Genomic DNA, 16,147 nt, shown 5'->3' on the forward strand with positions numbered 1-16,147 from the left:
TAGTATGTTTATGAGAGGTATGCTAACCAAGACTATGAAGTTGTTTGTATGATGAAGGGACATATTCTAGGCGACACAGAACAATCCGTTGCATCTCTTCCTCAGCGATTTATTTTGCCTACTACATGGCACTATTCTCCCGTTATGTTGTTTGTTTCATTTTAATATTGACTTAGTTAATTTCAGTGAGGTAACATGAGGATATTAAGGAGCAACAGGCAAAATAAATCGCTAAGGAAGAGGTCTACACTGAGAATGAGAGAGAGAGAGAGAGAGAGAGAGAGAGAGAGAGAGAGAGAGAGAGAGTGAGAGAGAGAGAGAGAGAGAGAGTACATAAATCGCTAGCCCAGCACAATACACGTCCAATAAATTCCCTAAGCCGTAAACAACAGTGCGTACACAATACATAAACCATAATACTAGCCCATAGCATCAGCCCAACCCAAACCCATCACGCTATTAACCCGCCTGTGGGTGAAACAAAAATAAAATTACAGTAATAATAATAATAATAATAATAATAATAATAATAACACTCTACTCCTGAAGAAATTTGCTGTCTAACATTGTTGCCCCATACGGCTTGTAAAATATCCTTGACTGAGGACTACCATTTTTTTTCTTTTTTCATCTCAGCTACTCAGCCAATCGTGTCATGCCACACCAATTATGAAACTGTCAAGGAAATTTGCTTCTAGTGCAACCAGACCTCTTCCCCAGCGTCAAATATGGCCGACAACCGTTCCCTCCCCCCAAAAAAAAGATCACCCAAACATCTCTCTCTCTCTCTCTCTCTCTCTCTCTCTCTCTCTCTCTCAGTTATTGGGGCAATTATGTCATGCCGTATCTTTTAATAACTCAAGAAAATTACCTAAAAATGGTGCCAGTCACAAAAAGGAAGACAAATGAAGCCGAAAAAGGTCATGTATACAATACTGCTCGCTTGGACGAGTTCCATATATGTGGTGTGCAGTGTGCGCTCCTGTCTGTTGATAATAAAGGTGGTAGTAGTAGTAGTAGTAGTAGTAGTAGTAGTAGTAGTAGTAGTAGTAGGAGGAGGAGGAGGAGGAGGAGGAGTAATAATAATAATAATAATAATAGTAATAATAATAATAATACGAAAATACTACTATTAAAAGGCAAATTACTAAGAATAGGAATGTTGTGTGATATGATTTAATATTCTGTATAAGACTTGAGAGCAGAGGATGAAGAGAAGTGCGCCAACGTCTTCCATCCGGGGACTTCTACAAATCAGTTTTATTCTTGGTCTCTTCTGACGATTTTATTCACCTTCAGACAGACTTTTGGCAATGAAGGTGTTACATATACATTTCAGTAGAGATGTCTTTTGTAAGATGAATATAACTGAATAAAATCGTGTCAAGGTTGCTAGAGTAATACAAAAATAACACCAAGAGACTAAAGGGGTTAAATAAGGCTGATACCCCGACTGATAGGAAAACAGTGAGTGATAATTTGAGGCTGACAGAATATGTTTTAAGCTGTCTCGATATTCATAAAAAAAAAAAAAAACAGCACGCAAGCGTAGAGATGGGATGGACGACAATGGGCGTGTGTGACTACACACACACACACACACACACACACACACATGGAAAGGGAACAGGTGCAGATATACTGTACACAAAGTACAAAAGCTGTCCATCATATGACTGGTGGCTTGTACTGAACCGTTTTATACGAGAGAACAGTAAACCCGGCCAACACCGGCTTACCGCAAAACTCATTCACCCGCTCTTTCTCTCTCTCTCTCTCTCTCTCTCTCTCTCTCTCTCTCTCTCTCTCTATATATATATATATATATATATATATATATATATATATATATATATATATATATGTGTGTGTGTGTGTGTGTGTGTGTGTGTGATGTCTTGCGGCAGGTGCGGACCACCATCATTCACCCTTGTAAGGTAACCCTACAACTCCAATAACATGTCAAGTAACCCGGGGTTTGCCAGACCCCAGTCTTTAGAAAATCACCAAAAATACCAACAGTACATCATCCTTTATTGAAACAATCACTTGCACACAATTTCTGTAGCCCTTTTCCTTCAATCTGGTGCAAAATGTATGAAAATACAAGTCACGAAATATTGTATGGAAATTTAAAATTAAAAACATTGACAAATTTTAAGCCAACTGAAATTAGTGGCTGCCATACCAAAACTGATATGTTCCACTAGTTTTCTATCAATGCCTGCTGTAGACAAATGGCCAATGTATCTTTAAGAAGAAAGAGAAGCACATGTCATAATAAATAATTTTTGGTATGGGATATATATATGGGGGAAAAAATCACAGGTTAGGTAACCTGGGGTCCACTGGACCCCAAAGTCCCTTTGGCACGAAAATAGAGCCAGATCCTGAACTGATCCCATCACCTCCCTAAACTAGTCTACTAGTCAGGAAGGTAGAGGGAAAACCAGATCCCAAGACCTTATAGTAATATATGAAAAACACTAAGAAAAATAGCATGGGGTCCAATAGACCCCAGGTTACCTTACAAGGGTTTGACTGTAGTGGCTGTGCACCGATTCACAAATAGTTTCCTGTACTCCAGCAAAGCATTAACTACGTTGGAGGGTAAATATATAACCAACAAATAGACGTTTGGTGGTCTAGTACGTTTCAGACGCTCCAGCATGTTGTGGCTCATGAGGGTTCACTTCAAAGGCATGGTCGGGATATAATGTTCACATCTTGAGGCTCAGGGATGAGTGGCTAGTCACACTCGCCTTGAATGTCAGTATTAAATAAACTAGTCTCGTTCCCCTCAATTCCTGGTGTGACAGTGCAGGACTGGATGATGGATGAATAGATCCAGGGATATTTTTTTTTTAAATATAGTTCTGAAGATGAGACTCAGATTTTTTTGAATCATAAAATGACACTGCAAAGTAACCCTGTACAAAAGAAGTGCATTATAAAGACTGATTAAGCAAAGTCAGCAGTGCAAGCAGTTAGCTGAGTGGCATACATCGGTGACTGACGGATCGGCTGTAAGGCTTCATCCTGCCACAAACTTGCCACATACCTGTCAGAGTAATGATGCAGTATGATACTATAAGTCATACTACAGCAATATGTGAGTCTGTAGAAACAAAATGAACAACTAAGACAAGAGACGGTGATTTGCAATAATTTACGGCTGTTTACGGTAGTCTCGTGAATCCAGTTCCGGAATCGGATTCATCAACTTTTGAAGTACTGTAATTACTGAAGTTTTTGAAGTCATGATATTTCAGCGATAGAAGTGGATTGTTTGTTCTGTCATCAGCATTATCACCACCACTATCACCATCTTCATCATCATCATCATCATCACCTCGTTTTCCCACATAAGGATAAAGTGAGTTAGAATCCAGAAACAAGGAAGGAAAAACTATGAAATTGGAAGAACTATCAACAGCATACTCAGCAAAATCGGCCGGACAGTCATTCACACATCATTCAGGACCAAGGAATCCTGACATCATCATCATCATCATCATCACCTGGACCTCCTTTCCCACCCTAGGGCAGGGTGAGGAGTAGCAACGTCCAGACAGCCCAAGTTTGCCCAGTCCAATGGGTTACGCTTCCATTCACTCATCATTCAAGCCCCCGGAATCCTAGCTCTATCTGATACGCCAAAAACTTTCACCACTTTCTGTAGCTTCACGCAAACGTATCCGACAGAGTTAATCCGAACGTTGTCATGTTCAAAAGAGGTGCCAAATCCCTGATCATGCACTTCTCCTCACAACATTCATCCAGCCAGCTCGATCACTTGTCAGTCCCCTAGCCTCACCGACTTCCATATCTCTCTTCCTCACACACTCATCCACCACATTCCTCCATCTTCTCCTTGGCCTACCTCGCCTCCTCCCTCCTTCAAATTCGCCCAGATATACCTTTTTCACCACTCTATTGTTATCCATTCTCTCCACATGACCATACCATCTCAGTACACTCACTTCGATTCTTGTGTCCACAGACTTCCTCATTCCGCATCATTCGTGATCACATTACTTCGCATCCTATCCACTCTCTGTACTCCACATACATTCCTGACACCACAACAAAAACAAGAGTCATAGGGTCGCATTTCATGTGGTTTGGGAGATTTCGGAACATCCCTTCCTTAGCGATTTATTTTGCTTGTTACATCTCATTATCTTGCATGTTATTGATGTCAAAACGATATAGCTTCGTGGTTGAGGAGACTAGAGAATGTTGAAGTGCAATATGCAAAATAAATCGTTAAGGAAGAGGAGTTACGAAGCTTCCTGTGTCACCCAAGGATAGCCTGGCGGTCTTAGGTTTGGCCAAGAGACACTGAGGGATGAGAGTAACATCAAACACCGATGATAATGACGGAGGGGGGAGGAGAGGATACCATATCAGAACACAAATCACACAGAAGGAATAACTAAACAGGAATCATACAAGACATCACACAGAAGGAAATATCAGACAGAAAAAAATACCACAGAGGAAATTATGCAGAAATAACAGAATGCATAATACAAAAGAAGAAACTATACAGAAATTATACACAAGAAATAATATAAAAAAAATCATACAGAAACTATACACTACAGTAGAAATGATTAAAAAATCTTACCGAAGAAATTATGCAGAATTAATCATACAGAAGAAATTATACAGAAAAAATAATACAGAAGAAATTATACAGAAGAAATCATACACAAGAAATTATCCAGAAGAAATTATAGATGAAATCATACACAAGAAATTACATAGAAGAAATTACACAGAAAGAAATTATACAGAAGAACTTATACACAAGATTTATACACTGGAAATTAAACAGAAGATATCATACGGAAGAAACCATACAGAAGAAATCAAACAGAAATATAAAAAAATCACACAGAAAAAATATACAAAAAAATGCTACTTTCTGAGGGTAGTGTCGCGCTTGGAGAGACTTTTCGACCTGAGGGGGTTAGAAATTGCCTTCAGTATGAGAGGGCCTTTCCAAACACGATTAAAACCATCTGTATGTCACAAGAATTAACTGGAAAAATACTTCATGGCGTTGAAGGGTTTAAAGAACACACGAAACAGAAAACAATAACATGAAAAAAGAAACATATCGAAACAGGGGAGAAGCAGAAAAAAGGAGCATATCAGGGGGAAAAAGTAGTATATCGCACAGAGGATAATAATAAAAATAAAAGAGGATGTCGGCCAGGCGAGAGTGTCTTGAGAAAAGTGTAGTGAAGGAAGAGGAGAAGCAAAGGGAGAGAAAGAAAAGTGTAGCGTAGGGAGAAGAGAGACAAAGGGAGGGAGGAGTGAGAGTGGAAGGGAGCGCGGCGCGGAGGGAAGGGAAATGATCTGGGAAGCGAGGGGTCTGGCGAGGAAGCTAGATTGATGGAGGCAGATTTGGAAAGAAAGGAAAGGGTCTGAGAGAGAGAGAGAGAGAGAGAGAGAGAGAGAGAGAGAGAGAGAGAGAGAGAGAGAGATGGAAAAACCTGAATTTAATTTTGGAGACGGTCAGACTAGTGGACGCAGTTTGTTTTCCGTCTAGCCTCTTATTTTGAAGACTAAATGGGACCAAGATTGTGATGGCGACTATTGCGGATCGTGTACCAGGAAAATATGGACTTCGTGAAAAAAAAAAATAAAAAAAACTGTCTGCTTTCATGACGCTTGTTTGGTCAATAGGCATTAATCCAAGTTTTTTTTTTTTTGTGGGGGGGGAAAGAGAAGGATAGACTGATGTATGGATGGATAGACAGACAGATACATAGATAGATAAATACGGGGAGAGAGAGAGAGAGAGAGAGAGAGAGAGAGAGGAGATAAAATGCAGTATAGAGGAAAACCAATTGCTGTTAACACTAGAGAGGGACGCAGGCAGCAAAGGCGTGATGAAAAAAAAAAAAAGACAAAGAGAGGGGAGAGAGTAACAGAGTGGGCGAGGGGACAGGGTGACACAGAGGGCGAGAGGAAAGGGTGAAAGGGTGACAGGGAGGAGAAAGAGTGAGGGTAACAGAGAGGCAAGGAGTAGAGGGGGAGAGAGAGAGGTAAGCGTTAGGGTGAATGAGTGAATGAAGGGATGGGGAGAGTGACGGTGAGTGAGTGGAGAGGATGATAGTGTGACAGAGAGAATAGGAGTAGTGTGACAGAGAGGGGAAAGAGTGAGGATAACAGAGAGGATAAGGGTGTACAGTAGAGGATGAAGTGAGAGTAATAGAGTGAGGGGAAAGCGTGTCAGAGAGCGAGAGTAAAGAATGACAGAGGGTAAGACGGAGAGGGGAAAGGGTAAGGGTAGCAGAAAGGTTAAAGGTAGGAGGTGACAGAGAGAGGGCGATGAGTGTGAAAGAAGGGATGCGGAGACAGGGTGACAAAGTGAGTGAGAGGCTAGGGTGAAGTGGAGGGCGAGAGGAAAGGGTGACAGAGTGTGACAGGGGAAGAGGAAGGTGTGTGGTGGTTGATGGAATAAGTGGAGAGTGTGAAAAAGAGGATGAGGGGAGCGTGTACCGGAGTGAGGGAAGAGAGAGGGCGACAACGAAGGGAAGAAGAGTGTATGATGGAGAGTGAAAGGAAGAGTATGATGGCGAGGGTAAAGGGAGTGTGGCAGTGCGGTGGGAAAGGGTTAAAGACAGAGTTATGGATGTGGGTGAGAGTGTGAGGGACAGAGCAAGAGCACGTGTGTGTGTGTGTGTGTGTGTGTGTGTGTGTGTGTGTGTGTGTGTGTGTGTGTGTGTGTGTGTGTGTGTGTGTGTGTGTGTGTGTGTGTGTGTGTGTGTGTGTGTGTGTGTGTGTGTGTGATAGAGAGAGAGAGAGAGAGAGAGAGAGAGATGAAGGATGCTTGCAAAAGGAAACAAAAACATGAAGTGTAAAAAGGAGTGATAAGGGAGGTGGTCAGGCTGACACAAATCAAAACATACGATGGAGGAAGTGCGGCCACAGAAACGACACAGATTAATAGAGAGGCTGCAAAACGAGACGACTGAAAACAGAGAAGTGGGTGCCAGATGAGGGTGAGGGTGAGAGTGAGGGAGGAGGAAGTGGGAGTGGGAGGGCGAAGGTGAAGATAAAGTTCAGGGCGTATACGTTTGTTCTATTTGTTAAGTCCATTTTGGTGCTCAATATTCTTTCACTTCTGAATAACAACGAATAATAGTTTCCTTCGTTTTCGGTGTGTATCAGCAAATTTCACCCCCTCCCCTAAGTCAGGTGAGGCCAGTTAGGTGAGGCTGCTTTATTTTTTAGTTCAAGTCATAGAGCTTCTGGCCAAACTTTGCAGGCAATAAAAAGGACTGCGTTTCATTTAATTTCTTCTTGGGTTACTAGCAGATTTTTTTTCGTTTATGGTGGCGAAAATTGTTATGGGCCACTAAAAACAAAAGAAGATGATATTGGAAGCAAGCCAGGAGGATCTGAATGAAATCCAATAATAAAATCGGGGGAACAAATAAAAGGAACGTTTATCGAGTAAAGGTAAGGCTTGGGGTGAGGGTGAGAGCGAGGGTGAAACTGAGAGTGAGGAAGTGTAAGTGTTAGAGGTGGTGAGGGTGAGAGTGAGGAAGTGTAAGAGTTAGGGGCTGTGAGGGTGAGGAAAAATAAGAGTAAGGGGTGGTGAGGGTGAGGGTGGGGAATGGCAAAAGTTTGGCATAGTGAGGGTGGGAAGTGACAAGAGTTTGGGATTGTGAGGGTGGAGAATGACAAGAGTTTAGGATGGTGAGGGTGAGGAATGACAAGCGTTTGGGATGGTGAGGGTGAGGCGAGGATGGGGTGGGGGGGGTGGAAGTCTAGTACTGTTTGATGGCGAAGGCTTGTCAATAGTTGTTCTGGCATGCCTCTGGTTCCCTCCCACACCATTCCATCCCACACCACACCACACAACACCACACTACCCACACCACACCACAGCACCCCATCCCAAACCACTCACCTCACACCAAACCATACTACACAACAGCGCACCACATCACCCACTCCGCACCACTCTTCACTACAGCACACCACCCACCCCGTCCCACACCACACCACGACATACCACCGACCCCACACCACGACACACCACCGACCCCACACCACACCACACTACACTACCCTGCACCACATCACACCACACCACCCACCCTGCACCACACGTCACCCTGCACGACACCACGCCACACCGCACCACACTACACCACACCACATAACCCCACCCCACATGACATCACATCACCCCGCATCACATCACACCACTCCTCACCACACTATCCTACCCTTGATCCTACCCAGAGCCATACCACATTACCACGAAACACACTACCTCACAACATCCATCCCGCACCACACCGCACCATACTACATTTGTATCACTACATTCCACCCTGAATTACAGCACACCACAGCTTAGCACAACACAACACACCGATCTTTCTCCGGCCAACATGCTGATGTTGTGTATGTGTTGTGCACAAGTGTGTACGTATTGAAGATTAATGTTATATAATAAATAAATTATTATAAACATGAACTGTAACATACTGTACTATAATAGCATACTGTACTCCAAAAGATATCAAGGAAGGTAGCTAGTCTGTGTCGGAAATGGTACTGCTCCACCAATGCCTCCCTGCTGCCTCTAATCCGCCGATCTACAGCACACCTGATCCTCACCTTCACTGGTCTTCTGAACCAAAGGACCACCAGGCGCCTAAAATTATAGCCTATGAAGCTGAAATTCCGGCCACATGTATTGTAGGGTATGAGAGGGGGAACTTTTGCCAACTAAGCACCATTTCGTTTTGGATATGAAACCTAGGATTTTGGAATGGTTATTGGCGTGGTTACTTCGAATTTGGTATTCTTTATCGCCGTAAATAACTTGATTTGGGGTATGACCTTTCCGACAGCGATAATGTACACTCCCACATAGAGTGGGGAAAAATTTGAAGATCAGGGAAACTGAAAGGTTAAGTAGTTGGGTGTTTAAAATATAAAAAAAAATCCATAAAATTGAAAATCCGGGACAAAATATGGTGAAACCTGGCTCTGCTTTTCAAGAGATTTGGACCCGACCAGTTCGAGAAAGCCAGCTTCTTCGGTCCTAACCTTGCCATTCCTCGGTCCTACGTTTGCCACTGTTCCAAGAGCCATTTATGGATATTACACAAATCAGACCTAATGGAACCTAACCAATCCGCCCTCCGGACTTACCTGAGCATCTTCCGGTCCTTACATAAACATGACTTCAGAACCAAGAAATGCACTTGTATCTAATTTAAGGTTTCCATAACTGGCACTGGTTTACAACATTTGAGGTTTCCTTCATATTACTTATTCCCCCTGTAAAGAATCAGCAACGGAGGTGCAGTAAAGATGTAGTACACAATGAACAACTGCTCCAGCACACATCAAGACTAAAAAGACGCAACTGAAGCTGAAAGGGCAATAATACGGAAAGAGGCAGGAAGGATATTGTGACATAAGCTAGGGTGTGTGTGTGTGTGTGTGTGTGTGTGTGTGTGTGTGTGTGTGTGTGTGTGTGTGTGTTATTTGCGTAAAATTACGCTGTGGCTGCACCCGACTCACTCACCATACCCACAACATCACCATTCCACAATCACTATTACTATCACACCATTACTACCACCAAAACCACACACGCCACAACCACCACCAACACACACACACACACACACACACACACACACACACACACACACACACCACCACCACCACCACACACACCACAACCACCACCACACATACCACAACCACCACCACCATCACCACACACGCTACAACCACCATCACCACCACAACCACCACCACCACCACAATCACCACCACCACAATCACCACCACCACCACCACACACGCCACAACCATCACCACCACCACACACGCCACACCCACCACCACCACACACGCCACAACCACCACCACCACCACCACCACGACACACACCACAACAACCACCACCACCACCACCACCACCACCAACCACACACGCCACAACCACCATCACCATCGCCACCACACAGGCCACAACCACCACTACCACCACCACCACGACACACACCACAACAACCACCACTACCACCACACACGCCACAACCACCACCACCACCACACACGCCACAACCACCACCACCACACACGCCACAACCACCACCACCACCACACACGCCACAACCACCACCACCACCACACACGCCACAACCACCACCACCACCACACACGCCACAACCACCACCACCACCACACACGCCACAACCACCACCACCACACACGCCACAACCACCACCACCACCACCACCACCACACACGCCACAACCACCACCACCACCACCACCACCACACACGCCACAACCACAGCCACCACACGGCACAACCACCACCACCACCACCACACATACCACAACAACCACCACCACCACAACACACGCCACCACCACCACCACCATCATCACACACGCCACTACCACCACCACACCACAACCACACACACGCCACAACCACCACGCACGCCACAACCACCACCACCACCACCACCACCACACACGCCACATCCACCACCACCACCACCGCCACCACACACATCACCACCACCATCACACACCACCACCACCACCACAACCACCACCACCACAACCACCATCACCACAACCATCACCACCACCACCATCACCACCACCATCACCACTTTCATTAATACCACCACATCACCACCACCATCACCATCACCATCACACCATCATCACCCTCCCTCCCAGCCTAAACACTCCACATACAGCACCATCATCATCCCATCACCATCACATCACCATTACCACTACCAGTATTACCACCACCATCACACACACACACACACACACACACACACACACACACAGCATCACCCTCCCAAGGGAAATCATTAAAAGTAAATCAATAATGGGCCACACAGCCTAGTGTATGGGGTGTGGCCATCATGGCCGTCCACAGCAATACACACAGACAGGTTTATGTGCACAGACACTGGCTGGCCGCTCCCTGACCCTCACTACAACACCACAACATTACACTACACTCACTAAACTACCAGATGGTAAAGTTTATGGCACTAATGTTCACAAATTGTAGGCCTGCCATCACACACACACACACACACACACACACACACACACACACACACACACACACACACACTTATATATACATACATACATACATATATATATATATATATATATATATATATATATATATATATATATATATATACATATTGTGTGTATGTCTGTATGTGTGTGTGTGTGTGTGAGAGAGAGAGAGAGAGAGAGAGAGAGAGAGACGCACACACACACATATATATAATTATATCATGTACTGTATATATGACACAATATATACATACAGGTGCACATATATATAACTAGAGGGGCACTCAGTCGACAGCATCTCTCCGACAAGGACAACGTATTTTCCACACTATTCTTGATATTGGGTTAGGGTTTCTCATCACTGATTAAGTCTTAGCAAAAATAGTTTTCCAGATCCAGAATCTATAATACGATCCGGATCCGTCCCAAAAGCTAGTCGATTGTTCCCTGGGACATGGGCTGTCTATCCACCAAATTTGGTCCAAATCTCTCTTTTAGTTTCTGATTAATCCTTGTAACAGACAAAGTAACAAACAAACAAGGGTGAAAAATACTCTCCTTGTCGGAGAGAATATATATATATATATATATATATATATCCAGGGACAGGATTCCACTGCTACCTGGCACTTCCCCTGATGGTGGATAGAGGAAGGCCTTTCAGTTATACGTGGTACCATCTTAGACAGAGCGGACCAAGGGACCTCCTATAGATATGTAGGGCTCCACCGAATATACTGAATAAGGTGGCACATAAATTATATCTCACCAGAAACCATGTGTCAGGGAGGCAAGATAATTTGCCACAATCCTCCCAACCAAAAATGAATTCTACAGTTAATGATTTGACGGGCATTCGTGTTGGATAATCATCTACCAGAGGTCCAACTGCACTGCCCCCTGTGCCTGCGGGCAGTGTACCGCCGAAAGTGGGTCGGCACTGTCTCGGCCAATCAGAGACCGGGATATTAAATGAACCGAAATCCATTCAGATCTATAAGTACAATGTAAGAAGCTGCGCAGATTACAAGCTTGATAACTTAATGACTGAATTAGAAAACATGAGTTGGGATATTGTAGGTATGACTGAGATCCACAGAAAAGAAGAAAAAATAATTCAGCTCCAAGACAGCAACCACCTATTTTACTACAGGGGAAGGCAAAATGAAAGAGTTAGTGATGTAGGATTTCTAATTAACAGACATTTTGCAGAGAACATTGTTAAATTCAGCACTGTATCTGACACAGTAGCATGGATTGTAATCAGACTATGCAAAAAATATACCCTCAAAGTAATGTAAGTGTATGCACCGACTTCTTAAGGCTCGGATGAAGAAACAGAAACATTCTGTGACGACATCTTCCAGATTATGGAAGAAGAAAAGACCACATATTCTGTATTCATGGGAGACTTCAATGCAAAAGTTGAGAAATCGAAAACTGGGGAAAATTTGGAGTTGGAGAAAGGAATGTAAGAGGAAAAATGGTGGTAAATTTTGCTGAAATGTATATAACATGAGAATAATGAACACATTCTTTCACAAAAGAACTGGGAGAAAATGGACCTGGAGCAGTCTCAATGGAGAAACAGAGAATGAAATCGACTTCATTATAACATAACACGATCATACATGTCAGTTATCACCAAAGGAAATATAGGAAGTGACCACAGAATGGTGGGTTACACAGCCAAATTCAGTTTCAGAAGCGAAAGAAAGAAGCTGATAATAAATAATAAGAAATGCCCAATAAAAGTAAGCAAAAACAATGCAGCCTTTCTGTTAGGAGCAATGAACAGATTTCTGGCTCTAAGTTATACTGAGTGTGACACCGATGAGTTGAATGATAGACTAACAAAGGTGCCAAGAGGATCAGCGGAGGTAGTAGCGAAAGCTAATACAGCCAAAGCCAACAAGTATTCAAAAGACATTAGAGCTCATGAAAAGAAGAAAGGAGATGAAAGTAAAACATAGAATGATGAATTAGAAAGAATGGAATGAAATAAGGTTATCATCATGAGACAAGAGAAGAAAAAGGAAAGAAAAACATACAGCAGATCAGATCAGAGTAACCATCAAAAGGGGAAAATGTCTGAAACATGTCCGAAGTAAAATGGCACTAGGAAAGTAAAAAATTATATCACTGAAAGACAAAAACTGAAGGCATTAAATGCAGAGATACGCTGGTGAAGAGAGTTGAATAATTTTACAAAGAACTGTATGCATCAAAGACAATAGTACCAACAGATAACTTTTCAGTGGACACAAGTGAAAAACCTGAGGTAACACCAGACGAAATAAACATTTGTCTTAAAAGTATGAAAAGAGGGAAGGCCCCAGGAAAAGATGGAACTGTAGTAAATTTACTGTCGGATGCAGGAGAAGAAGTACAAAACAGGCTCGCCCACTTATTTCCTCAGTATGTAAAGAAAAAGAAAATTCCAAAAACATGGTGTAATGCAATAATTATTTTGTTTGACGAATAAGGCGACTCAAAAGATCTCAGTAACAATCGACCCATTACCTTATTATCAGTCATTTGCAAACTCCTCACCAAAGTCCTTACGAACTGAATAACAACAAATCTGGGAGAAAACCAACCTCGTGAACAGGCAGGATTCCGAGACGGATACTCGACTACTGATCATCTACACACAATGAATCAGTTAACTGAGCAAACTACAGAATATAATAAACCACTGTGCTTAGGTTTTGTTGATTATGAAAAGGCTTTCGACTCAGTGGAGCACATAGCAATTATAAATTCATTGCGAGAACAAGTAGTAAATGAGAACATTGTAAAACTGCTCGAATGCATATTTAAAGAGGGAACTGCTACAGTTAAATTACATAATGAGTCTGAAAAAAATTAAGATTGAGAAGGGCGTGCGTCAGGGAGATACAATTTCACCAAAATTATTTACAGCATAGCTAGAAAGTATTCTCAGAAAGCTAGCATGGAAAAACAACGGAATAGACATAGATGGAGAAAAGCTAAACCATTTAAGATTTGCAGATGACACTGTCCTGATCTCATAAACATCAGAGACACTGCAAGAAATGTTAAATGACCTGAACAGAGAAAGTCTTAAAGTAGGGCTAAAGCTGAGCCGGAGCAAAATTAATGTTTAATCTACACACACCAAAGAGCGTCATTAGAATAAGTGAAGAAATTCTTGAAGAGGTCAAGGAGTACAATTACTTGGGCCAAATACTAAAACGAACGAAAGACTATGATAGCGAAATAAAAAGACGCATGATAATTGGATAGAAAGCTTTCGGTAAACACAAAAACATCATGAAACGTAGCTTGTCAATTTGTATGAAACAAAAAGTAGATAACAAATGTATAATTCCAGCTATGACGTTCGGTTGTGAGACCTGGAAAGTAAAAAAATCGATGGAAATTCAACTAATCCATTCTCAAAGAGCAGTGGAAAGGTTGGTGTTCGGAATATCGTTAAGAGACAGGAGAAGATCAACTTGGGCGAGAGTGCAGACTAAAATCAAAGACATTATAAAAGTTATAAATGAAGAGAAATGGGGATGGGCGGGTCATGTAGGAAGAATAAGGGATAACCGATGGATCAACAGGCTGACTGACTGGACTCAAAGAAACTGTAAGCGTAGCATGAAAAGGACATGTAGCAGGTGGAGAGGTGCGACTGAGAAGTTTTGCAGACAAAACGTGGCAGAGATTGGCTCAGTTTAGGAATTCGTGGAGAGGGTTGGGGGAGGCATTTAGTCAGCAGTGGACTTGCAATGGCTGCTGCTGCTGCTGCTGATATATATATATATATATATATATATATATATATATATATATATATATATATATATATATATATATATATATATATATATATATATATATACATAAAGAGAGAAAGAGAGAGAATGTTTAGAGTGAAGCTGCAACAAGCCCCAGAGCCGGCACACGTGTGCTGGTGGAGGTGCCTGGTATTTCTCTCTCTCTCTCTCTTTCTCTCTCACAGCTGGTTCTCCTCAGGCATGATAAAAAACGTTCAGGCACGGCAAGAATATATCTGTTGGTGGTCCAGACAAACACAAATATGCTCAGAATTTGAGTGGTAACAAATAGTATGTATGTACTGTATGTATGTATGTATGTACTGTATGTATGTATGTATGTACTGTATGTATGTATGTGTGTACAGCATGCATGTATAGTATGTACTGTATGTATGTGTAAACGTATGTATGTATGTTTGTAAGTATTAATGTATTTATGGACGAGCCTATGTATGTGTGAAAGAATGTATGTATGTATGTATGTATGCATGTATGTATGTATGTCCAGGTATGAATGAATGAATGATTGAATGAATAAATGTACGTATGTATGTATGCACGTATGTATTTTAACGGGCGGCTTGTACACGCCTAACTCTGGTGGTCAACAAATTGTAAGAAGCTAACACGTGACATGCAGAGTACAGGTTCAGTGCACATAACTCCTTCAGTACCATGACGGGGTTTTGACGTATCATTCTCGACACAACTAAATTATTTTATTGAGTGTAAGAAAGTCTCCTCCTACTAAAGAGGTTAATGAAAGCTACACATAACATCTCAGGTTCAGTAAGGATCACAAAGGCTGAATGAAATCGTCTGAAAGTAACAAACTAAAACACACGAGATGGCCATTATAACAGGTGTCGCTTGGAGTTGGAGAGGGGCGCCTTCATGTGGTGGCACTGATATAACCCAGCGGCTCAACTACCTGTTAATACAGGCGTCCCTCCACTACTTCCCTATCCCTCGGAAGGAGGATGCTGAACTGCAAGAGAAGTACAGCTTGGGCCTGCAGTCTACAGAGTTCACGTGTCAGATGAATGTAGGGTAACAAGGGTAACAACAACAAGAACCAGGTGACGTATTTATCCTTTAATTCTTGATACCCTCAGGCGATTTTCTTAAACTTTAGAGAAACCATTTTGTAGTGACGGGCTCAGAAACAGTCTCCATTCATCCCTGCACAGCCTCAATGAAACAGCCTGA

The 16,147-nt window shown here is 42.6% G+C and overlaps 1 protein-coding gene across 1 annotated transcript in view; it reads left to right on the forward strand.

The window, feature by feature from the left end:
- LOC145393498 (solute carrier family 12 member 8) overlaps positions 1–16,147 on the forward strand; it is a 102,967-nt gene that overhangs the window by 8,908 nt on the left and 77,912 nt on the right. The window lies entirely within an intron of this gene.

This window comes from Coenobita brevimanus, chromosome 24, assembly GCF_032717465.1.
Source record: "Coenobita brevimanus isolate Jiangsu-jjx chromosome 24, ASM3271746v2, whole genome shotgun sequence".
Lineage (NCBI taxonomy): Eukaryota > Metazoa > Arthropoda > Malacostraca > Decapoda > Coenobitidae > Coenobita > Coenobita brevimanus.